The sequence below is a fragment of the Sus scrofa genome, chromosome 16, assembly GCF_054392235.1.
Source record: "Sus scrofa isolate SSC_HxYL_T2T_F1_AM1 chromosome 16, Sscrofa_HxYL_maternal_Yorkshire_Landrace_v2.0, whole genome shotgun sequence".
In the NCBI taxonomy this organism is placed as follows: domain Eukaryota; kingdom Metazoa; phylum Chordata; class Mammalia; order Artiodactyla; family Suidae; genus Sus; species Sus scrofa.
The window spans coordinates 36830550-36855910 of record NC_139398.1 but is presented as its reverse complement, the minus strand read 5'-3'; the positions used below and the strand labels follow the sequence as shown (position 1 = coordinate 36855910).

General features: G+C 38.4%; 1 protein-coding gene and 1 pseudogene across 4 annotated transcripts in view; one reads left to right on the top strand and one right to left on the bottom strand.

Moving 5' to 3' along the window:
* Nucleotides 1-25361, top strand: part of DAB2 (DAB adaptor protein 2) — a 942412-nt gene that overhangs the window by 636266 nt on the left and 280785 nt on the right. The gene's annotated exons all lie outside the window — the stretch shown is intronic.
* Nucleotides 1270-5599, bottom strand: LOC146395514 (L-aminoadipate-semialdehyde dehydrogenase-phosphopantetheinyl transferase-like; annotated as a pseudogene).

Below are 25361 nucleotides of genomic sequence, written 5' to 3'. Positions count from 1 at the left end.
GCTTCCCCGTGACATCATTCCTCCAGATCTTGCCTTAGCTTCTTCCTCACCAAGAGTCTACTTCCCAAGAGGCCAAAGTGTCAGAGTTCAGCTTTCTCAGTGACCTGAGTCAGTAGAAACTTTGGGGAAATCTCATGGGGGCTTTTAAGAGGAAAAAGTCTTCCTCACTGATAAAACTGCGACGTCAGAGGGAAAACAGCCTTTCCTGGCTTTTAGATGCCATTTTTATGAAGATGTGAAGCTGAAAGTTACAGCAGCAGCTCTTATAACCATGAAGGAGACAAGCCTAAGGCAAAACCAATAAATTCAGGCCCAGGCCAAAAAAAAAAAATATATATATATATAGATAGATAGATAGATAGATAGATAGATAGATAGATAGATATGTCCTTAGTGACACCTCTGAATTGTATGTTAGGTGATAAAATAAATATCCTTGTTTATAAGTCAATTATGTGATGTTCCCGTTGTGGCTCAGTAGTAATGAACCCAACCCATGCATGAGGATGCAGGTTCTATCTCTGACTTTGCTCAGTGGGTTGAGATCCAGCATTGCTATGAGCTGGGGTGTAGGTCGCAGATGTGGCTCAATTTGGTGTTGCTGTGGCTGTGGTGTAGGCCAGCAGCTGCAACTCTGATATGACCCCTGGCCTGGGAACTTCCATATGCCGTGGGTGCAGCCTTTAAAAAAAAAAGTTGGTTTCATTTGAACATTTTTACCTCTGGTCAAAAGCATCCTGAGAGTAGACATACAACAGAGTACTTTAGAGCCACTAAAAAGTTATGCTACAGAAATATATTTATAAATAGTAGATGTATAGTTAAGAGAAAAAAATTAAAAACAATATGTTCACACTGAAGAAAAGCAAGGATATTAATATGGAATCATTTGCCAAGAAAAAGGCCTAGGAAAATACTCTAGGTTTTAGGAATAGTGCCTTTTGAAATATTATTTTGGAAGGACAGAAATTTGAATGTTTCCTTTTTGTGTATTTTCAATTTTTTCTACAATGAACGTGTATCACTTTAAGATTGTATGGCCAATTTCTATTTCTTCAGTCAACCCAATGAGTTCTGGGGGAGCAAGAAGAGGTAAACGTATGCCTAGTGAGCCATCTTCAACTTGGGAGCATGCCTTTTTAATAGGAAAAGTTGTTTCTTTTTTTTTAAACTATTTGGTGAATATAATTTGATGCCATCAGGTGTTTATTTTTTAGTGAATACAGAAGATTACAGTTTTCGTTTCTCTTTGTTACTTAGAAAATCATGTTACGACTTTGTACCATTTCACATTGGAATTTCCTCTGTGAAACAAAAATGGGCCCCAAATCCTACGATCCTCAGGGGTCATAGGAACAGCACATGATGTTAAATAATCAACGTGAGAATACCTAATTGCCTCTGAATTGGTTTAGAATCATCTTGAGATGTAACATCCCGATGTCTAGATCCACTGGGTTTCCTAACAGCTTACTACAACAAAAGGGTGCTCATCTATTTTTTTTAATTTATTTTATTGGGGTATAGTTAATTTACAATGTTGTATTAACGTCATGTTTACAGCAAAGTGGATCAGTTATACATATACATATATTTGTTCTTTCCCTCCTACAGGTTATTATATAACATCAAGTAAACCTCCTATTTTACATATAGTGGTGTGGTAGTTAATCCCATGCTCCCAATGTATTCCCCCCTCCACTACAGTTCCCTCTTTGGTAATCCAAAATTTAATTTTTAAATCTTTGAGTTTGTTTCTATTTTACAAATAAGTTCTTTTGTATCACTTTTATTAGATTCACATAGTTGCTCATCTATTTTGCTTCCCTCAAATGTTGATTCTTTTTCTTCTTCCCCATCCAGAAACAAACATATTTTTAATTAACTTGGCCTATATCCAGCTTTAATGGGGATATATCAAATTCAAGCTATTGCAATTCAAATCCTAACCCAACACCTATGGCTTTTATGATGCTTTCTTGCAGCCCCCAATACCTATAAAACATATCCAGCTGAATCCACTTGTCCTTAAAGCTTCTGAATGCTTCCCATTCTTTGTTGGTAAACTTTCTTTTCATAAGATGAACAAGATTCTGAAATTGAACTGCAACCTGGCGAACTAGTCTTCATTGTATCAATTCCAACTTAGAACTCAGGTTCCCCAGCAAGCACGGTACAGTCTCCTTGATGAGAAATGTTAAAGTTGAATTTGGGGTAAGGATTCAATTAGTCTTTTTCAAAAACTGGTTTTCCTTTTTTTTTTTTTTTTTTTTTTTTTGCTTTTTAGGGTCACACCAGTAGCATATGGAGGTTCCCAGGCTAGGGGTCCGGTCGGAGCTATAGCTGCTGGCCTACGCCACAGCCACAGCAACACAAGATCTGAACCAAGTCTGCGGCCTACACACAGTTTACAGCAATGCTGGATCCTTAATCCACAGAATGAGGCCAGAGATTGAACCCACAACCTCATGGTTCCTAGTCGGATTCATTTCCACTGTGCCATGACGGGAACTCCCTGGTTTTCTTTGTAAACAAATATTATTTCAAGGTATATTCAATTTCTCTGGAACTAATTTCCTTCTCATCAGACAACCAGCCAAGGCTGCCTCTGTGTCCGATGCAAAGACGAACTAGCCAAGGCACTCCTTCTCCTCAGGCTAGATTGGTCACTGATGGCACCACCAGCAGCCGTTTCGCTTGGCTGGGTAGCCAAGTGCTGCATGGAAAGGCCCAGCACATGCTCTCAGCTCCTGGCACGAAGCAGAATTCTACCCTATCTCATAAGTATTTATGTGTGGCATTTAAGGAGGTGTTTTGGTGCAGTTGTCCTCCCTATGACACACTCTTCCTCATCTGTAATTTTTTCAGTCCTTGGCAATTGATCTGTAGTTCCCTTTGTTACAATTCACTTAAGCCTCTGGAATCTCCAACCAAGACTATAGCTCTGTTTGCATAGGCAGTGAACTGTTCCTCATATTCAAGGGAGGCAATGAGGTTAAACTAACCTGTTTATAATAACAACCATGTGTTGCTATGAGATATGCCATGACAGGACTGAAAATCATTCTCTTGGTCATACAAGCAGAAGGTATAAATAAGGCAGCCAGAGAGGTTTTATTTGTGTTAGCAACAGATGCAGAAGAGCAAAATAGCTACTCCAGTAATGCTGCCCATATGGTGTTACAAACAAAAGAAAGACCTAGCAGTCCTGGGCTAAGTGAATTAGTGCCCCTGCATGATGCCATGGCCCAGGGCAGAGTTTTGTTCTTCTTCTATGATGTCTTTTCAGTGCCAGATATCTTGTCGGTCCCACTAACAAGGAGCCAGGCTGCCTGTGCTCTGAGTTGGATATATTTCAAGGATGGCAATTGCCTTACTCACAGGTTGTTGGTGTGATATTTCCTTTGACTTTAGATGCTCTTTTGGGTCTGGACAATGCAAATAGGTGGTTTTGTTTTGCCTTGCACTTTAGTTTTCAAAATCACCTCTCTTGGCCCTGTCACCACTTCTAGCTAGAATTTTGTCATCTTTTGCTTCACTGCCCCAAAATATGAAGTAGAACAGACTGCCCATGAGGTGGACTAAGTAGTTATACTCAGCTCAAGGTTGGAGGGAGAAGGCCCCAAGCTGCATTTTAATTCACAATCCTTTGAGTCTTCTATATTTTTTCTAGCACAAGTGATGGGGCCAGTGAACAAGTCTCCCTTTCTCACACAGCCTCAATCACAGATCTCCCTGGTCATTCATGTAAACATTAAGAATAGTCTTTAAATGGAGTTCCTGTCATGGTGCAGTGGAAACGAATCTGACTAGGAACCATGAGGTTTCAGGTTCGATCCCTGGCCTTGCTCAGTGGGTTACAGATCCAGCATTGCCGTGAGCTGTGGTGTAGGTTGCAGACGAGGCTCGGATATGGCATTGCTGTGGCTCTGGTGTAGGCCGGTAGCTATAGCTCTGATTAGACCCCTAGCCTGGGGACCTCCATATGTTGCGGGTGTGGCCCTAAAAAGACAAAAAGACAAAAAAAATAGTCTTTAAAGAGAGTAGAAATCCTAGTCTGGTCAATGTGGAGTCAAAAAGAAGAGAAATACATTTTTGCCTTCACATCCGTGATGTAATATGGATTTCCTGCATGTAGATCTAAATGTCAGGATTTTTAAAAACAGCCTTTTTGCTCTAACTGGTTTCTTCAGTAACCTCAGTAATTGTGATCTGTAGATAAGATTTTGGTTGTCCACATTTATCCACTCATAAATCAAATACTGGTTTGAGACTAATATTAAATGTAGTATATTATAGTAAATACTCTAGGGAGTGGAAGATGAATTAGTGTATTTATCAAGTAGATTGGAGTCTGATAGAAGAGAATAACACTCATACATAACTTTTATTCCTGCTTTATTCTCTTTCAAGGAGAATGGAGTTAGCATTGATTTAGCTCAAGTGAGAAATCTCAGCATCCTTCTCAACTTTCTCTATCCCTCATGTATCGTGCAATTTTGGTTCTAAGAGTCTGCATAATTTATTTCCAAAAAGTTTTTGAATGTTTCTCTTCTAATGCACAACTAAATTAAGAAATTTAACTTTCATAAATTTACTAGTTCATAAATTTATATTTTCTCATTTGATCTATTGCAATGAATTTCTTCTTTGATTATTCTGGAAATAGTATGAAGTGATTTAAATATTCAGAGCAGAAGGACTATGTGAATATGTCTGTTCCTTAAAAAAATTTATTGTTGATAACTTAGGCTCTAGATCCTGAATAGACAGATTTTCTAGGCATGACAGAGACCATGTCAGTTCCATTGATGAAGAAAAGGGAGAAAGCAGTAAAATCAGAAGTCACTTGCAATGCAGAATTACCAGAAATGTAGTTTATTTCCTTTATTAAAACATAGTAAACGTGTGATAAACTCCACTGAATTCAGAGCACTGCACAATGTATGTGTGATAAACACAGAAATCTACCACAGGAATTCTCCTTGTGGCTCAGAAAGTTAAGAACCTGACTAGTATCCACGAGGATGCAGGTTCAACCCCTGGCCTCACTCAGTGGATTAAGGATCCAGCATTGCCATGAGCTATGGTGTAGGTCACAGATGCAGCTCAGATCCTACGTTGATGTGGTTGTGGCATAGGCCAGCAGCTGTAGCTGTTTCAACCTCTAGTCTGGGAACTTCCATATGCTGTGGGGGCAGCCCTAAAAAGAAACAAAAAACAAAAACAAAAACAAAAAAACAAAAAAAACACAATGATGCCCTTTTAAGACCTGGGTGATAATTGTCGCAGATGTACTTGGGAATTGAAGGAACCCCCACTTTTAGGCCTAGGCCTGTGAATCAAGAAGTATCACAGTTGCATTATCACAGACCAGCTATTTGTTTTGATAGAAGCAGATATATATTCAGGGTATGGGTTTTTCTCTTTTGGCTACAGACTTACAACCAGCGCCACTGTCCAAAGGCTTACAAAAGGTTTGACCTACTGGTATGGAATCTCACATTCCATCACAGCAGACCAGGCAGCGCACTTTACAGTAAATAATACTGGTAAGTGGGCTCATGCCATCAAATCCACCGATCATGTCACAAATCATACCATCCAGAAGCTGCTGGCCTCACAGAATGCTGGAACCACCTCCCCAAGACACAGCTGAAGCATCATACTCTAGAATACAGTATGTACTTTGTTTCAAATAATTTTGTACAGTTCTGTGGCCCCAGTGAGAATAGAATGGTCCAGGAACCAAGTGATAGAAGCAGGAGCATCTCTACCCTCTCTCACTTATAATAACCCACTTGGGGAACTTGTTCTCATACCCACAACTTTGAACTCTGCAGAGTTGAGCTTATGGTCCCCCAAAAGAGGACACTGGCTCCAGGTGACACAGAAAGACTCCTATTGATCAATAAACTGCTCTCTGGGCACTTTAAACAAGTACCAAGAGCAAGAAGAATAAGAATCAGCATGCTGGCTGGCAATTAACCCTGACTTTTGGGCAAGAAGAATAAGAATCAGTGTGCTGGCTGGCAATTAACCCTGACTTTTGGGCAGAGGTAGTAGTGCTGTTCCCTGGAGCAGGAAAGCATTTGATCTCAGGCTAGAGCCACTCCCTTGCTGTATCATGATGTAAAATGGACAAGTGTAGGGATCACACTTTGAGGAGCCATGGTGACTGTAGGCCATCACCCTCAGGGATACGTTCTTCCTGACAACAGGTAAGCCACTGAGGTCAGCAAAGGTGTTGGCTGAATCTAGAGACATCTAGAATGGATAGTGGAGGAGGGAGACCATGACCATTTGTTGTGACCCCAAAAGTCAGCTGCAATGGAGGAAGCTGTAGTTGCTCCCATCCCCTCCTTCTGGGTTTCTCTCAGCAAGAGGGGCCACCAAATGCCTTGGAAAGTTCTTCCCACATATGTAAGAAGTGCCTCCAAGCAGTGCAGGTATAGATATGATGGACATGGAGATTTAACACTCAGAACTCCTTTGAGGAAGGACACGGTACCCAGCTGCAGGGAGCTTGTCAGTAGGTGGTCTCCACTGCCAGCCACTTCAGCCACCTCACCTGAAGAGAATCAGCTTATCTGAGGGCATGTCCTTCCCAAGGGGCCCCACATGCAGTGACTGATGGGGTGGTGGTTATCCATTCCTATTCACTTAAACTCCAGAGTTCTCTTGTTATTAGACCAGTACTGGAACTCGACTTCCCCTTGTGCCTGCTACACTGTGTTTCAGAGTATGATTCCCAGAAACCAAATTTAGAAACAGTTATACAGTGGTAAACTTTAAAAAAAAATTGCCTGTCAGATGATTTGGGAAGCTTGTGTAATATACTAAGAAAAGGTAAACAATTGTACATTCACTGAGGAGTAGGAGCGTGTTTTATTCATCTGTATGGTTTTTTATGCCTGGTGTGGTATTGAGCCTTCTTTTTGAGCCTTCAATTGCAATGAATTGAATCATACTGAACTGAGAGGCTGGAATAATAAATAGTATTCAACACATTTTAGAGGTTCCTTTTATAAGTAGTCACCCTTACTTGCTCCTATTTACGTCTTTGCTTTTAGAGAGCAGAGTGTGAAATATTTGCAGCCATCACCTCTTTGAGATATTGTGCACTTACTCTTGAAAGAATCCCAGTCCCAGTTAGCATATTTCCCTGAGGAGCCATCCACTGAAGCGACACTTAAAGCCACTCTCTTCACCTTCTTCTTGACTTGTGAGGTTGGGAGAAGTTGTATGTGCAGTCCAGTCCCTTCTCCATTTTGGAGCAACTTGCCAATAGCAGATACTTGTGTGTGTGTGTGTGTTTGCCTATTTTATAAGAGGTCACCTCCTATGGTGAAGGCTATGGAATCTGGGACTATTTGGGTAGTTATTCCAATTTGAGGGAATGTGGAAAAGTTTAAGGAAGTCCATGTGTCTTTTAATCCAAGTCATGTTCTCTAAAACCAGTTCTACCCATCATAACAGTGATATTTTAATGTCTATCTGTCGAAATTTTATGTGCAAATACCTAAGATGGGTGAGAGGTGTGATTAAACCCCAAACTCTAGCTGGCTTTCCAACATTGGATGACTTCTCTATTTATAAGAGCCCTCTTTGCAGGAGTTCCCATTGTGGCTCAGCAGTAACAAAACTGACTAGGATCCATAAGGATGCAAGTTCGATCCCTGGCCTCACTCAGTGGGTTAAGGATCCAGTATTGCATTAGCTGTGGTGTAGGTCACAGATGTGGCTCAGATCTGGCATTGCTGTGGCTGTGGTGTAGGCCAGCAGCTGTAGCTCTGATTCGACCTGTAGCCTGGGAACTTCCATATGCTGCAGATGTGGCCCCAAAAAGCCCTTTGCACCTAGCCCAGGCTCAATCCTCTTCATCCAAATCTTTGTATCCCATGTGTCACTGAGTCAGTTTGAGTGTTTACTCATGATGAGTGTAGAGAAATGGAGAACCCAGGGATGTAGACAGAGGTAGGAAGCATTGTCCTCCCTAATCCATTGTACTTGCCTCATAACCTGAAGGACGGGCAACCAAGCTAGCAGGTCACCACTTTTCAGTTAAGGTAAGGAAACCCTCTGCCATGACAGTAGGTCATTATCACCCATTTACCTTTTATTCCAAGATTACCAATAAGAAATATTTCATCCACATAGACAAGATTATAAACACATCTAACATAATGAAAAACTTACTGATGTATTTCCTTATAAATAAAAGAAATTTATTTTACTTCACTTTTATTGGGGAGAATAAAACTTTGCTTTATAATTATCTGTCTTGAATAACAAAAATAATATCTTTGAAAAATATTAAACTGGTCTCTTAAATTAATTTGTCATAGATCAGGTTTTCCTGCAGCTCTCCACAGATTGCAGATATCATCATAACTTCATTTCAAAATTAATTTTGAAATATATGATGACATCATGGTCCTGAAAGATTTTTTGAAATATGAAAGGTCTGTTTTCTGTATTATGAAAGCTTTCCTTTACATATTAAATCATGAAATCTGAGCTTATAGGTTTACCATTCTTATGGAAGATGATGAATATTTAGTTTCATATTTGTTGCACTTGTTATAACTTTTTAAATAATAAAATAGAAAAAGTATTTTTCACTTTTATTTATTCATATAGCACATGTATTTTTCCATTTTTATGTCATTTTTTTTCTTCTCCATCTTCTCGACACATATCTGCATCCAAATAAACAGGTCAGTAGCCTGGTGTGTATTATTTCATTCATTTCTCCATTTTCATATAATCACAATCAAAATATATAGGGTGCCTTTGTTAATATTTTTCCTACAAGTCAACTTATACATGCCAATCTTTAACCAGCTTTCTCATTTAATAATATATCAAAGCAGTAAAGATCCATTTTCAACTCAGAAAGCATGCGTCTGACTCAGTTTTTTACCACTAATTTGTGTATTTTTTTAAGTTAATACAATTGTGAGGGCAGTTTTAGATTTTTGGAAAAATAGAGCAAAAGTAGAGGCTTCTCACATACTCCTCCCACACACGCACAGTTTCCCTTGTTATAAACACCTTACATTAATGTGGTGCTAATGTAAACTATGGACTTTAGTTAATGATAATGTACTGACATCAGCTCAATTGTAACAAACGGGCCACACTAATGCATCGTTTTTTAAACAACTACATGATATTATGGTATGACCATAGTTCTCCATTCCTTAACTGATAAGACTTCTAGATATTTATAACTTTTACCACTAAACATCATTGAACATTTACATTTATGTGTGAGGAAATTATTTCTATGGATGAATTTTCATGTGAAAGTGTTTTCATGTTTACATATTTTACTCATATACTACCACTTGTGTATGCAGCCCCCTTTTTGTGGCCATGTCCATGGCATGCAGAAGTTCCTGGGCCAGGGCTTGAACCCACGCTGCATCAGTGACCTGAGCCACGGCAGTGACAATGCTGGATCCTTAATCCAGTGAGCCAGACCAGGGAACTCCCCATCCCCTTTTTTCATCAGATTTTACAAGTGCAAGTCACATCTTTTTCTAGGGTTTTGGTACATATCTATTGAGATTTTCAAAGCTCATGTAATGTGTTTAGATTTTCATCAACATTTGGATGACAACTTGGAGAATGTTATCATAAGCTCTGTGTTCTCAAAAGATGTAAATGACTATATAAGACTCTGTACCCACATACTCATACTCTTATCTGAATGTTTTGATTTTTCACATATTTAATAATAGTTCCTTTGGCAAAATTATTCCCTATGTTCTCTGCTAAATGATCTGTAGACAGCTGGTCCAATCCAACGGTCAAGCCTTAAAACTGATCTAGTCCCACATTTTATGATGTGTACCCAATTATACTCATATCCCTTCTCATGTAGTTGGAAATATTATTTAGGGAAATCCTATAAAGTTATGTAATTACTATGCAATCAAACTTCAGCAACTTATATGTAGTCAACAGTATGCCCATAGCAGTAGTAATTTGCTTCGGCAGCTTCTTGACTCTAGGAATACATGTATGCATGGCACTACGAAGCAAGTGAAATTAAATCACAATTTCTGAAAATGCATTTTTGTGGGCAAAGAAGTCTAGAGGTGATCCATTGTAACAACTACATTTTAGTTGTAGAAACTCAATTTCAGAGAAGCAAAGTGAATTACTAGAGATCACTCAGTCAGTTATTGATAGAATCAAGACTAGGACAATTCGAGCCTTTTTACACTGTGTCACACTTAGTCTGTTCAAAAGTTAGGACTGGTTCTGGATGAACACAACTATCTTACCTCCTTTCTTAGTTTATTCAGTTGGAAAAGTAAACAAAAAAATTCTACCTCCCCTCAACCTTGCAGTGTTAATTATTAAAGAGAATATTACATTCAAATTATACTGGCTAATTTTTTTGGATCACTTACCATAAGCCTGGCATCATGGTTGATTTTTTTCAGTGATAGTAATTTTTTTAATTCTGGTAAAATAAAGATAACATGAAATTTACGTTCTTAACATTGTGAGCGTGCATTTCGGTAGTGTTAAGTACGTTCATTTTGTGGTGCAGCCAGTCTCTAGAAACTCTGTTTTGTAAAACCAAAATTCCATTTCCACTAAACAAGAGCTTCCCCTTCCTTACTCCCTCCAGCCCCTGGCAACCACCAATCTAATTTCTGTCTTTATGATTTTATCTACTCTAGATCACAAATAAGCTAGTCACAAAATCACATCCTTTTGTGACTGACTTATTTCACTTAGCCTAATGTCCTCAAAGTTGATCAATATTGTAGCATGTGTTAGAGTTTTCTTCCTTTTGAAGCTAAGTAATAGTGCTTTTTTATTTTTTAAAGTATAGTTGACCTTACCGTTTGTGTCGATTTCTGCTGAACAGCATAGTAGCCCACTCATACATATAAATACATTCTTTTTCTCATATTATCTTCCATCATGTTCTAACCCAAGAGACTGGACATAGTTCCCTGTGCTGTATGGTAGGATCCCATTGCTGATCCCATTGCTTATCAAATGCAGTAGTTTGAATGAAAGTTTTATCTCATATGCCCAGGAGTGGGATTGCTGGATCATATGCTAGTTCTATATTTAGTTTTCTGAGGACCCTTCATACCATTTTCCATCATGGTTGTATCAATTTACATTCCCATCAACAGTGAAGGAAGTTTCCCTTTTCTCCATACCCTCTCCAGCATTTGTTACTTGAAGACTTTTTAATGATGGCTGTTCTGACCCATTTGAGGTGGTACCTCATTGTAGTTTTGATTTGCACTTCTGTAATAATTAGCTATGTTGAGCATTTTTTCCTGTACCTACTGGACACATTTTGTTTCTCCATTCATCCATCAATGAATAGTTTAGCTGCTTTCCTCTTTTGGCTATTGTGAGTAATGCTGCTGTGAACATGGTGTACAAATACTTCTTCTAGACTTCGATTTTAATTCTTTTGGGTGTATACCTAGAAGTGGAATTGTTGGATCATATGCTAATTGATTTTAAATCTTTTTACTAACTACCAAGGGCTGAAATGTGAGTATTTCATCTCTTTTTCCCCTCCTCTCTTTTTCCTCCTCTCCATGGACATGAATAATAGTAGTAGTAAATCTTTGGGCAAAAAAAAAAAAAAAATCACAAGAAAATATTTACACAGGCAGTGAGTTTATAAATAGAAAATTGAAAGCAACAATTTTTTTTAAAAGACTGTATATCAGATATTCTATTTGTCCCTTGGAAACTCTTGCAGTAAAATCATGGGCTAAATAGATTATAAGTATGAGGCAATGTGGTAAATCCTATCTTCTTGCAAAGTAATCACAGGCAGGTTGATGTTGCTACCTGCCAGAGATGCCGATGTTGATAAGTTTAAATTTAAAAATCTGGTATTTCTGTTACCTGCATAATTCAGGGAACCAAGATTTATGTATTGCTTCCCTTTGAATATCTATACTATGAAAGCCTGAACAGAAATGATAAAGTTTTAAGTTTTCTGAGGAGATAGTTTTGTTTGAATTGTGATTGAAAATATTCCTCGGAGACAAATTCTGTGGGTTTTCAAGGGGCAAGCCTGTAGACAGTCAGCACAGGAAGGGAAGCATGATGGTAAGAAGGAGGCCGATGTGTGAACCCGTCTCCCTGTTGTCTTTTCTGTTCGTCTTAAGTTGGACCCTGAAAAGGCTGCAATGAGTGGTGTGGGACAAAGGAAAACCTGAGTCTGGCTGGAGCCCCTTGGTCCCATTTTTCCTCACAAAGCTATATTTAGTAATCAAGAGCTCTTGGCCTGGCCAAAGGTTTTTAGGTGGCTCTGATGCTTACTGTCTGGTAACTCTGGGAATGTTAATTAACCTCTTTTTTGCCTGAGGTTCCTTTCAGTAGACCAGAGATAATCATACTAACCTGATGAGGGTTTTGTAAGGATTTTTTAAATTTTATTTTTATTAGAGTATAGTAGAACTACAGTGTTGTGTCAATTTCTGTTGTACAGCATAGTGACCCAGTCATATATGTATACACACATTCTTTTTCTCATACTGTCTTCCCTCATATTCTATCCCAAGAGATTGGATATAATTCCCTGAGCTATACAGTAGACTTTCTTGTCTGTCCACTCTAAATGTAATAGTTTGCATCTAATAACCCCAAACTCCCCATCAATTCCTCTCCTCCCCCCTCCCCTTGGCAACCACAAGTCTGTTCTCTATGTCCATGAATATGTTCCTGTTTTGTAGATAGATTCATTTGTGCCGTATTTTAGATTCCATGTATAGGGATTTTAAAAAGCAGGACATGTTAAAGGCACATACAAGGACTGAGTAGATATTATCTATTGTAAAAAAAAAGTCGTACAACTTGGCTAGTATATTTCTCTGGAAAAAGAGAATCTAGATTCCCAGCGTGTTGACAAACAACTCACCAGTGTTAATGACACTATGACTTCCTTATTTCTACTTTCAACTTTGCAAAAGACCACCAGGAAAAAATGATCAAATGAGGTTAATCAGACTCAACTGCAAATAGGAAGAATAACAGAGTCTGAATCCTGTCTTAGAGTGGAAAGTTTAAGGGAGTCTATTTATAGGGTTTGGGGTTTGGGCTCCTGTGATCAAAGGCAGATCTTTCAAGGGAAGCAGTGAATTGAGATTAGGTTTATTTAGGACTAGGTTAAATTTATATTGAATTTATGATTAAAGATCTCATTCTGAAAAATCAGTTAAAGGATTCTGGATTATGCTAGTCCTTTTTCCTGTACATATTTCATAATTTGCACATAGTATTTGATAAATTTAATTTAAAAATCGGGTTTTCCTGTTCAGCACCTGAATAATTCAGGGAAACAAGCTTTGTGTAGTTTCCCTCTGAATACCTATACTATAAAAACCTTAACAGAAATGATAAAATTTTAACCGTCTTCTATTTTGAATTAGTAGTAGATACAAAAGATAGAAGATACTAAGAAAATAAATGATGGGGCCCAGTGAGGGTGGCAATTCCTAAGATCATTGTACTATGACAACAACTAGGGGCTCTGATAGATGCAGAGTTGTATTTGTTCTTCAAAAGAATGGACCCATGAAAGATTCTCAGCGATTCAGCTAAGGACTGGTGGTCTTCAAAGAACTCATGGCAACTTCCCAAGAGAGAAAGAATCAGTTTTTTTTTTTTTTCGTTTTTTAAAGTTTTATTCAAATGTAGTTGATTTACAATGTTGTGATAATTTCTGCTATATGACAAAGTGATTCAGTTATGCATGTACACACAGCCATTCTCTTTCAGATTCTTTTCCCACATAGATTATCACAGAATATTGGGTAGAGCTCTTTGTGCTATACACCAGGTCCCCGTTGGCCAATCATTCCGTAAACCTCAGTGTGCATGTGCCAATCCCAAACCCCCAGTCCATACTTCCCCCTGGACCTGTCCCCTTTACATAAACTTGTTTTCAAAGTCTGTGGGTCTGTTTCTCTTCTGCAAATAAGTTCACTTTTATCCCCTTTTTTAGATTTCACATATAAGTGATATCTTATGATGCTTGTCTGCTAACTTCACTTAGTATAATAATTTCCAGGTCCATCCATGTTGCTACAAATGGCATTATTTCATTCTTTTTCATGGGAGTAATATTCCATTGTATATATGTACCATATCCTATTTATCCATTTTATCTGTCCTCCCTAGCACAGTAGGCAGCACATTAGTCTCATAATCTGACTACTCAGTTTTAAACACCTACCAAACCCAAAAATTACCAGTGCTATGTAACTTCCAAGTACGAATAAGATTTTTCCTTCTGTGGTAGACAGAATAATGCCCCTGCCTTCCCAAAGATGTTCATGTCTTAGTCCCCAAAACGTATGAAATATTACCTTACAGGGCAAAATAAATTTGCTGATTTGATTAAGTTTAGGATCTTGAAATAGACAGACTCTTCTGAGTTACCCAAAAAGGTCCAGTATAATCACAAAGGTCCTTATAAGAAGGAAGCAGAGGGTCAAAGGCAGAAGAAGGAGGTGGAGCAACGGAAGCAGAGGTTGGATGCTGCACTTTGAATGTGGAGGAAGGGACTATGAGCTGATCCATGTACAAGACCACCAGAAGCTAGAAATTTCAAGGAAACAGATCATCCCCTGAAGCCTCCAGCAGGAACACCACAGTGACACCTTGATTTTAGACTCCTGACCTCCAAAACTCAGAAAAAAAAAATTGTGAAATACTTGTTGTATTACTGACTTTGTGGTGATTTATTACAGCAGCAGTGGAAGACTAGTACTATCCTTGCTGTCCCTTTTTCAATTTTGAAGGATCCAGTGGGGAAACGTAGTGAATGGAGAAGCAGGAATATAATTGTGGCTAGGGAAATAGGCAGAACAATGGGCATGAACTAGTCCATGATGCCTTCTTCCTACTGCAGATTTCCAGCCCAAAGAAGTGCCAAGCTGACCTGGATGTATTAATCACTGATCAATTGAAAAGTGACTGACTAAAGGCTATATTGTTACCTACGAGTATGAGGCTTGTACTGGACTTCATCCAAGATTTAGAGATAAGCAAGATTGTATGAAACATGGAGAATATAAAGTAATTTTCAAGTTAGATTTATCCCAGGGATCCAAGGATTCTTTAATATCTGCAAATCAATCAATGTGACACACCACATTAACAAAAACTGAAGAATAAAAACCATATGGTCATCTCAATAGGGACAGAAAAAGCTTTTGGCAAAAGTCAACACCCATTTACGATTAAAAAAAAAATTCTCCAGAAAGTGGGCATAGAGGGAACCTGCATCAATATAATAAAGGCCATAAATGACAAACCCACAACTAACATCATTCTCAATGGTGAAAAGTTGAAAGCATTTCCACTAAGATCATGAACAAGACAAGGATGTCTGCTCTCACCACTCTTATTCAACATAGTTTTGGAAGTCCTAGCCACAGCAATCAGAAGAAAAAGAAATAATTTTTTTTTTTTTTTTTTTTGTCTTTTTGCCATTTCTGGGCCGCTCCCGCGGCATATGGAGGTTCCCAGGCTAGGGGTCTAATCGGAGCTGTAGCTGCCAGCCTACGCCAGAGCCACAGCAACGCTGGATCTGAGCCACGTCTGCTACCTACACCACAGCTCACAGCAACGCCGGATCGTTAACCCACTGAGCAAGGGCAGGGATCGAACCCTGAACCTCATGGTTCCTAGTCGGATTCGTTAACCACTGCGCCACGATGGGAACTCCAAGAAATAATTTTTTGATTAATCTTATGAGTCTCACTTTTCTAAAGTTATAGTACCATGTGGGAACCAGGCTTACTTTGCAATAGGTGACTATTCTATTGCCTCATCATTCCGTGGGGTTTAGTCTTCCTCTAAACACTCTTGTTTTCCTAACTCCTGCTCAGTATCCTTGCAACAGTCTCCTTTCTCATTACACCATTCCAGTGAGATTCTTAGTGCTGGCATGTTCAGATACACCGCATTCAGACATTGTCTTGCCTACCCTATGGGTTATCAGCCTTTGAAAATTCCTTGTTTATAAAAACAATAATAGCCTTGTGGTGATTGTCAATGTTTAATTTTCAAAATATTAAAAAAAAATAATTGTCCAAGTTCCTACTGTAGCGCAGTGGGTTAAGAATCCGACTGCAGCAGCTCAGGTTGCTGTGAAGGTACGGGTTCCAGCCCCAGCCTAGCACAGTGGGTTAAAGGATCCAGCATTGCTGCAGCTGTGGTATGAGTCACAGCTGCAGCTCAGATTCTACTCCTGGCCAGGGTACTTCCATTTGCAGTGGGTGCAGCCATTTAAAAAAAAAAAAAAAAGTCACTTATGTAGATAGTGAACACACATACAAGTTTTATTTAACGCATTAATGAGGGAACCAGTAGAATGAAAAATAAGAATTTTATATGGTCAGTGAAGACAGATGCTGAAATAAAATGGCTAAATTAGATGTAAATTGAGTTATGTTCTACAAAGCAATAAAACTGTGACTTTGAACATCATCAAGTCTGGCAGAAGAAAACAAATCATTGCATCTTATCCATTTTCTACAATTTAAATTTTCTATTTCAAGCAGTAAAATGCCAGTCCTTATCAATTTTGATTACTACAGTGAAAATTTCATTTTCTGAGGGAGTCAGGTGTGTTGGGTAACACTTTGGCATAAACTTAAAAGGTTGCACAATCATCCTGCTGATTAATTTCCAGGTCAAGAACACTACTCTGTAACACCATAAGGAAATTATTAAAGAATGTAAAATTTTTTGAATTGTTACATAAATATTGCCGTAAGGGGAGCAAATTTACTAACTAATGAGGAAATTCTAGTTTAAAATAAAGTTTCCATTTATTAAATCCCTGTGCTGGATTACACCGCATCACCTTGGTGAATCTGGGATTTATGTATTCTTGAGTCTCCTCTGAGGTGCCAGAGGTGACGGGAAGGGTAGAAGTTAAATAGCAGCCACAATTCACTAAAGGACACTAGGGTCAGTTACAGTGACGTTCATTTTCAGAGGTGCCCAGCAGATCCTAGCTCATCCCCACTCCTTCCCGGTCTCTGATGAGCTTGGTTCCCAACAGAGTACCAAGCTAGGCAACAGCTGTTCCAGGCCCTGGCAGATGTTTGGCAATGGCTCCGTGGAGGTCAAGAGCTTCCTGTAGACATCTCTGTGGCATTCCCCTCTACCAACTTCATTGTCTGGGCATGCTTAGCCTTTGTATTTACCCTCAAGATCTGACTTATATTCATTCCTGCCAGTGTTCTTGGCAGATGAACTGCTTAGAAGTCTGGGTCTGATCCCCACTCCCTGTTCCAAACCTTTACTTCACCACCTCCTCCCACATTTCTGTAATATCTTTTGTCTATAATAAATCTCTTATCCTCCAAAGCTCAACGTAGCTCTGCTTCCTTGACTTAACCCTGACTAATGCATGCCTCTTATTTTAGAGCTAAGATGTCTAATTTCAAACTTCTCAAATGAGATATTTCCAAACACATTCTGACGTAGAGTCTATCCACTAAAATTATGATGATGATAATAAAAATATTAAAATAATAATAATAGCACTTACATAATACCTGTGAGGGGGCTAGCATTATTGTAAGTGATTTGCTGCTAAATGCTTAGATGTTTCTCAGTCTCTTTAAGACTACTTCCTTTGTCTCTGAACATTATGCTTTAGAATGTTCACAGTATTCTTCTTAATCCTAAAGACCATATGGGTATGAAAGTCACAGGGAAGTCTAGGGGTGTAGTTAGACGAATGGTGTGGGTGGCTAAATGAGATCATTATTTGTTCTTTCACAATCATTGCTAAAAATGGGGTTTTTGGACCCAAAATGCTGTGTATTGCAATAACAGGACTTAGTGAATTTGTCATATGTCAGACACTTTGCAAAGCTGTTTACATGCACCATCTCATGTAATCCTGCCAATGACACCAAATGATAGGAAATATCATCCTCTTTATATAGGTGAGAAAACAGAGTGAGAAAACAGACTGAGGAAAGTAACTTGCCCAAAGTCACACATTATATATATAATAGTAATGGAGACTTCTAGTTGTCTTCCTGTAGTCATTCTCTCCTGCTACTACTCCCCTGAGTCTTAGCTGAAGAGATATTCATAATGATAGTGATTACATTCCTATAGTGCCTTGGAACTAGGTACAGCCACTTGGCTATCTTCTGACCAGTGAATTAACAGTAGAAAAAATTATGAAGTGGCCCTAGAGAGAGAGAGACTTATTTGCCTTTTTTTTTTTTTTCTGATTACTATAATGAAGATGTAATGGCAAATCGTCAGCAGTCATCTTAGTCATGAAACGATCTTGGGAATGGTGATCAAACACAGTGCAGCAGGATGCCCTAAGAATCTTGAGTCAATGATACACTGCAATGCCTGAGATACCGTTAGAACTTTTACCAGAATTAAAAATAAATTTCCATCCTATTTAAGCTACTGTTATTTGGGATTTTCTATAACATGCAACTGAACCTAATCTCAATTAATACGATAATATAAACCTTTTTCTTTTTTTTTTGGTCTTTTCTAGGGCTGCACCTGCAGCATATGGAGGTTCCCAGGCTAGGGGTCTAATCGGAGCTGTAGCTGCTGGCCTACGCCAGAGCCACAGCAATGCCAGATCCAAGACTCATCTGTGACCCACATCACAGCTCATGGAAACACCAGATCCTTAACCCACTGTGCAAGGCCAGGGATCGAACCCACAACCTCATGGTTCCTAGTCGGATTCGTTAACCACTGAGCCACAGCGGGAGCTCCAGTATAAACTTTTTACTATAACACACAAAAATAAAACTGAAACACCCTACTTCCAGTACCACTATTCATTCTTATCATTCTTTCCCCCTGGTGGGAAAGAAACATGTCTCTGTTGTTAAAGATTTCCAAGCTCAAGCCTGAGAACTTACATTCATCAGGAGTCCTTGAAAATGCCAATTCTGTATCTACATGAAATCTCATCAGAGTACTAAAAATAGAGAGCTATTGCTAAACTGGAACTTTGGTTTTTCTGTAATAACACATTGGTGGAAAAATGCATTACTCAGGATCTTGAAAATTAAAATGACTTCTATCTTAAGTGACAACCAATTGAAAAATTGGACTGGACTGCTTTTTATAAAGTTTAAGAGCATAACCCTGATTCACTTCAAAATATGTTTACTCAAAACATACTTTGACTAACTGGGAGTTTTTTGCTCTTCCTTTATATCTATGGGAGAGCTGAATAGGCTTGTCTTTGGTTTGGCAACAGAGGTTATATCATGAGAGAATTTTTTTCTTAAACTTATTAAAATCAAAAAACAATGGAGTTCCCGTCCTGGCTCAGTGGTTAACGAATCTGACTAGGAACCATGAGGTTGCGGGTTCGATCCCTGCCCTTGCTCAGTGGGATAAGGATCTGGCAATGCCGTGAGCTGCGGTGTAGGTCGCAGACGCGGCTCGGATCTCGCGTTGCTGTGGCTCTGGGGTAGGCTGGTAGCCATAGCTCCGATTAGACCCCTAGTGTGGGAACCTCCATATGCCGAGGCAGTGGCCCTAGAAAAGGCAAAAAGACAATAAATAAATAAATAAATAAATAAACAAACAAACAATGTTAAAAAAATTTGTAAGGGTGCATGTAAATATGAAGACAGCAAGGCTAATGCATTAGATAACCCAAGTTCAAAATAATTCTCCAAGTTCTTACTATTCTCAGGGCCAAATTTCCAAGACCACTGATTTTTGTTGCCAATCCCAGTTTCAGTATGGGAAGTGATGGGCCTTCAATTCATCAATTACATTCTTATGTTAAGTATGGGCACTCAGACTTAACAAGCCTGTGAGCTTATGCACATAATTTGTGACCTAAGCACTCAGATCTAGATGAGGGCAAGTAAATAAACTCTGTGTTAAAAATTGATTTGGGTATTATCCTGTGATGACCTTATAGGAGGTAGAGAAAATTAACTACGCTTGGTTGGGATTTTATGGTGCAGTGAGGCAATCCCTCTATAAATTAATTCCCTGTGAACTTCTAGATGCCAGCATTTCACCATTAGAGTTTCATTTGGTCATAAGATAAGTAGGACTCTTGTTTAAATTTAAACACTCCCTCTCTAAACATGTACAGTAAGAGTAAACTGTAAAGGAATGAAGGATCTTGGACTAGTACAGGGCCCCAGTTCTCTTATAAGTAGGCAGGCTGGAGTAACATGTTGTTTCACCAGGAATATTAGGAAAGCATTTTGTAACTTTGGGCAAATGTAAGGGAAAAAAATAAAAATAAAAAAATAGTAAGCTAGCTGCAAAAAAAGGGAAGGAATCAGAGACTTGTTCCTCCTATTCACCCCCATCTTGTTTTTGGGTTGCAAAACTGGCACTCGAAATAGAATCTATTTATTTCTCAATAATAATCTATTGATATGAGGAAAAGGCTGTGAAATCCAGTTGAAAATTGAAAAATAAGTAGCTCAATCAGTCAATTGAATATCTCTACTTTTATGGTATTGAAATGGTCTTACCAATGTTTCCCTGAACTTACTAAATTGAGTAACGCTTTTAGCATCACTGGAATGAGGCCAGAAAAGGAAGACACGAGATTCTGTCCCTATTTGGATGGGCAGGAAGAGGATGAATGTAGAAGACAAATTCAGTTGAGTAACACTCTCAAGGAACCTTGTACCAGTTTATTTGTCCCACTTACTATACAGCAATTCTTCATTGTTTTGTTGTTATGGGCAGGCCTGCTTCTCTTCTAGAAGGAATCAAGATTTCTAACAGCTTGGAATCCATTTCCATTTCATCAGGGACATATTCAAAGACATTTCTATTTTGACTTTCTAGGCCCCCTTTCAAAAAATTGTCTACAGTAGAGAAGAAAAACAGAACCCAGCGAACACCATCCTACATCTAATTTAAAATACTAACATCTATTCAGAACTGAATAACATGGAGGAGACATCAAAATAACGTTATCAGAACGTGGTCAAACACTGACCCCACTGGGAGATTCTTTTTTTTCTAAATCCTGAACCCTTTCCCCTGGGTACAGATTCAGAAAGGTCCAATGGAGCCAGAACTCAAGGTGTATAAGGTTCCAAGTTCTTCAAATGGGAAGTGGGTTCACTTGCCAGTAGTTTCCCTTTTGTTTTCACTATTTTTTTCCTATCATTCAGAAGTCAAATAAAAGTCTAATGGTTTATTTTTTGGAAGTATAAAGCCCTCTTCCTAAAGCCCCTTCCCTGTGAGAGTAGGTAACTCTATTGGTGCACATTTATTGCACTGAATAGAGGTGCTGCTTTTAATGTAGTAACCCTTGCAAATGAAAATTGAGTTAAGGCAGACAGTCTGAAATGGAGACTGCAAAATAACAAATAAATGCACACTAGATGGCAGGATCTAACAGTCCATCACTACACACTGGTCTTCATTTGGAAAATTCTGTTTGTGTTCACCTATAACCAGGACCCAACCAGGGCACAACAACAACAACAAAAATAAACTGCCAGGAATTGCCTTCCTGTGTGAACCTGAAATCATAGCCCAGTGTTCAGTGTCTTCATTACTAGAGTACCACTTATCCTATTTCTACACTAAACATATCTCTCAGAACATGAGAAAAGGTGCCCATATTGGTAAAGATTTAGGCCAGATTATACTGAGAAACATAATGTGAGAATTCCTGAGTGGTTGTTTTACTTTATTGTATATAATAATATTTTTGTGTTAAAATTATTGCTACTGTAGTAGATGACTGTGCTGGATACAGCTCTGATTTTTAAGAAAAGAAACTATTTTCTACTTTCAACTAGCATGAATTTATTCACTTGAATGGTTTCCCAAATACTTTTGAAAATATGTTTATAGGGTCAGTTATCACATGTATTTTAGAAAACATAATACTCCTGGTCAAATATAAGAAGAAAGATATATTCCTTCATTTCTGTAGACATATACATACCTTCTCACCTTAAGTTTGTGGAAAGATTTCTCTGTTCTCTAATACTCAAAGTGAAGTGTTTGGAAAAGAAAAAGGTTATTGGATATTCCCATTGTGGCTCAGCAGCAGTGACTCTGACTAGTATCCATGAGGACACAGGTTCAATCCCTGGCCTCGCTCAGTGGGTTAAGGATCCAGCCTTGCCGTGAACTGTGGTGTAGGTCACAGGTGCGGCTCAGATCCTGAGTTGCTGTGTCTGTGCTGTAGGCTGGAATCTATAGCTCTTATTCGACCCTAGCCTGGGAACTTCCATGTGCTGTGGGTGTGGCCCTAAAAAAACTAAAAAAAGAAAAAGAAAAGAAGGAAAAAAGCTATATGCAAAGGATTACAAGGGATTGAGACTTTAGAAGACTGGCTCACCAAGTAAAAATAAAACAGATACTTAATGATAAAACTTAAAATGTCTTAAAGTTTTCCCTATATCTATTCATAATGAAAAACAACAATTTTCTCACATGAATATCAGACCCACAGATGTCTTCATATCATCAGGCACTACATTGCAAAATTCAGAATTAATTCTGTTTCTGTTAGGGAGTCAGCAACTTAAGGGGGATACTAGAGTTTTCATTTCTTTAAAAGACTAGAATTCAGTAAGAAACCTATTTTGTGGCTGCTGCTGCTGCTGCTGCTGCTGTTGTTGGTTTCATTTTGTTGTTTGGATTTACCTTGGGATTGTTCTCTCTGTTACAGAAAGAAGTTTCCATTTATCTGTGATGTCAGCAGCGCAAAGAATCATTGCTTTCACAATCAGATACACTCAAAAATTTTACATGATTATTTTAAGGTAATAAGAGAGGAAGGAAAAATGGCACCCAGAGTGGTATGAAGAAAAGAACACAGGCAAGGAAATAAGGCAACAATTGGCATAATTAATATTTCAGCTTTACCTGAAATGTGGAGTAAAGAATAAACACAATAATATAATCCCCTGTGAAATTCCATGATCTGGAAGAGGGTGGTGACTTCTCACAAAATGTAGATGGGAAGCTCAAGCTTTTTATTTGAATATTAATGAAGAGGAATCCCCCTGGAGGATTTCAATATATTTAGATAGTCTACTGATTTCCAAGGTGACAAGTTAATAGAATAAATGAACCATGCAGTATTTTAGAGACAAGATCCCCATTACTTTGTTCCCTTTTGGTTAAAATAGGTGTTTTATTATCAGATTTCTGAAGGTAATCTCTTAAACCAAAGGGGCCTTTGTATAGCATAACAAACCAAAGAGGAGATGGTATTTCTGGAAGGAGAAGGAAAGGCCTTTATAGTGCTTTATATTATTCATATAACAAAGCAATTTTATAAATTCAAAGTTGTCTTGTAATAAAAAATCCAAATTCCTTTTTAGAAGAAGTGTCCTCATTTTACGTAGGGCTGCTCTTCACTTTATGGTTTTCAAATCTCCCACTAAGGATAGTATCCTCCTTCTCTTTAAGTAGAACTGACCCTTTCTTCGTTGGTTCCTAGCACTTACAGGGCATGAGTTCATAGAGAGGAAGGGGATTGGGACATGGTGTATCAGCTACATAATGTCATGCCGTTTAACCAGACAGCTCTCAGTGGCTTAACACAATCCACTGGGCGTCTATGTGAAGTTGATCTCAGTATCAGTGGGGTGTTTATTGGGGAATCTTCTACTTGGTGATTCCAGGACCTGACTCCTTCCATCTTACAACTAGGCCATCCCCAAGGCCTTTGAAATTCTCTGCCAGGTTCTCAGAAGCTTGCTAGCAGATGGAGAGAGAAAGACTAATGCACAGAAAGATTTTATAGCCCAGGCCTTGAAGTAGCACCCATCTTTCCACTGATATTCCATTGGCTATAACTCAGTCACATGACCAGCCCTAACTAATTGCAGGAGAGGATGGGATTTGTAGTCTGTTTATCCAGAAAGGAAAATAAATGTCTTTGGTAGACATCTTGCTGGTCTCTGCCAAAAGGTGCATATCATTAGCTGTGACACAACTTCCTTTTTCTAAAACATGTATATTTAACAATTTTGTAAAAAAAAATTATTTCAATTTCCAGGATCAAAGACACACCTATAATCATATCCAAGAACTAAAAATGTTCTACCGCTAACTACATCATGTTATTGCTCCCGTTTTAAAAGTTCCCACCCCTGCTCACCTCCTTTAATACTGACAGTACTCAGAATAGGAGTATGTATTTAATAAAAGGACATCTGGCTCTTCTTAATGTCCAAATTATCAAAATTTTATGCATCTATGTCAGCCCTTTATATGTTTCCTTTGAAAGAGGTTCAAGTAAAGTTCACTTTGACAGAAAGCTGTAATGACTTCATGCATTAATTAACCTGCTTAAGAGTAAGAGCTCTAAATGAAGGCAGCAGTCCTGTCTGTCATCAGCTTTGCACCAGCTTTGCCACTATCTTGCTGGAAGTATTTTTGAATGCTCAGAATGCATTTTCTCCAGCTGTCATAGAGATGATCTTATGGTATAACAGGCCATTACAATTCTCTATGTCGTGAAGTATGGCAAACTCTAATGCTGTCAAAGTTCCTGCAGTCACTCAAAGTTCATGCAGAATGGGGGCATACACTGTTGCCTTAGGACCTGGGGTTCCGCAAGCCCTGGACTCATACTTTAATTGAAGTCACACTTCAACCCTTGAGCAATCTGATTCAGAAGACTTGGTGTCAGTGCTTAAGCATCTGCATTTTAAATGTTCCATAGTCAGGAGTTCCCTCATGTCTCACCAGGTTAAGGATCCAGCATTATCAGTGCTGTGGCACAGGTTCAATCTCTGGTCTAGGAAGTTCTGCATGCCATGGGCATGGCCAAAAAAAAGCTCCATAGTCAACTGCAGTTGTCTTACCAGTAGAATCATAGATCCACATTTGGTCCAAAACATACTGTATGCGTGCACTAATGTATAAGGTCATCCACTAGACTGGAACAAGAAAAGAAAATTCTGGAACACAATGTATGTTTAATTGTTATGAATAAAATAAGAACAAAATTAAGTTGAGGTAATATTAGTATAAAGATTAATGCTGTCAAGCTTACTCAGATCTCTCTGGCCTAAGAAGAGAATTATCCTGATGGAAAAGTGAGTGTCCCACAGATTTGAAGGGAGCCAGTCAAGTGGATTAGTAAATTAAACTGTGTGGTTTTAATTAAGTAATCCTTATTTTTAAAATGGGGAAAAGTCTGTAAAAGATTCTTCTAAAAAACTTGTGATTGAACATAATATTAATATATTATGCATAATACACAATAATTATAATGTATAATATATATATTATGTTATTAATAATACATACAAGCAAAATTGATCAACCCAAAACTAAGAGAGCTGACTTCTCCATAAATCTGTGTTAGCCAC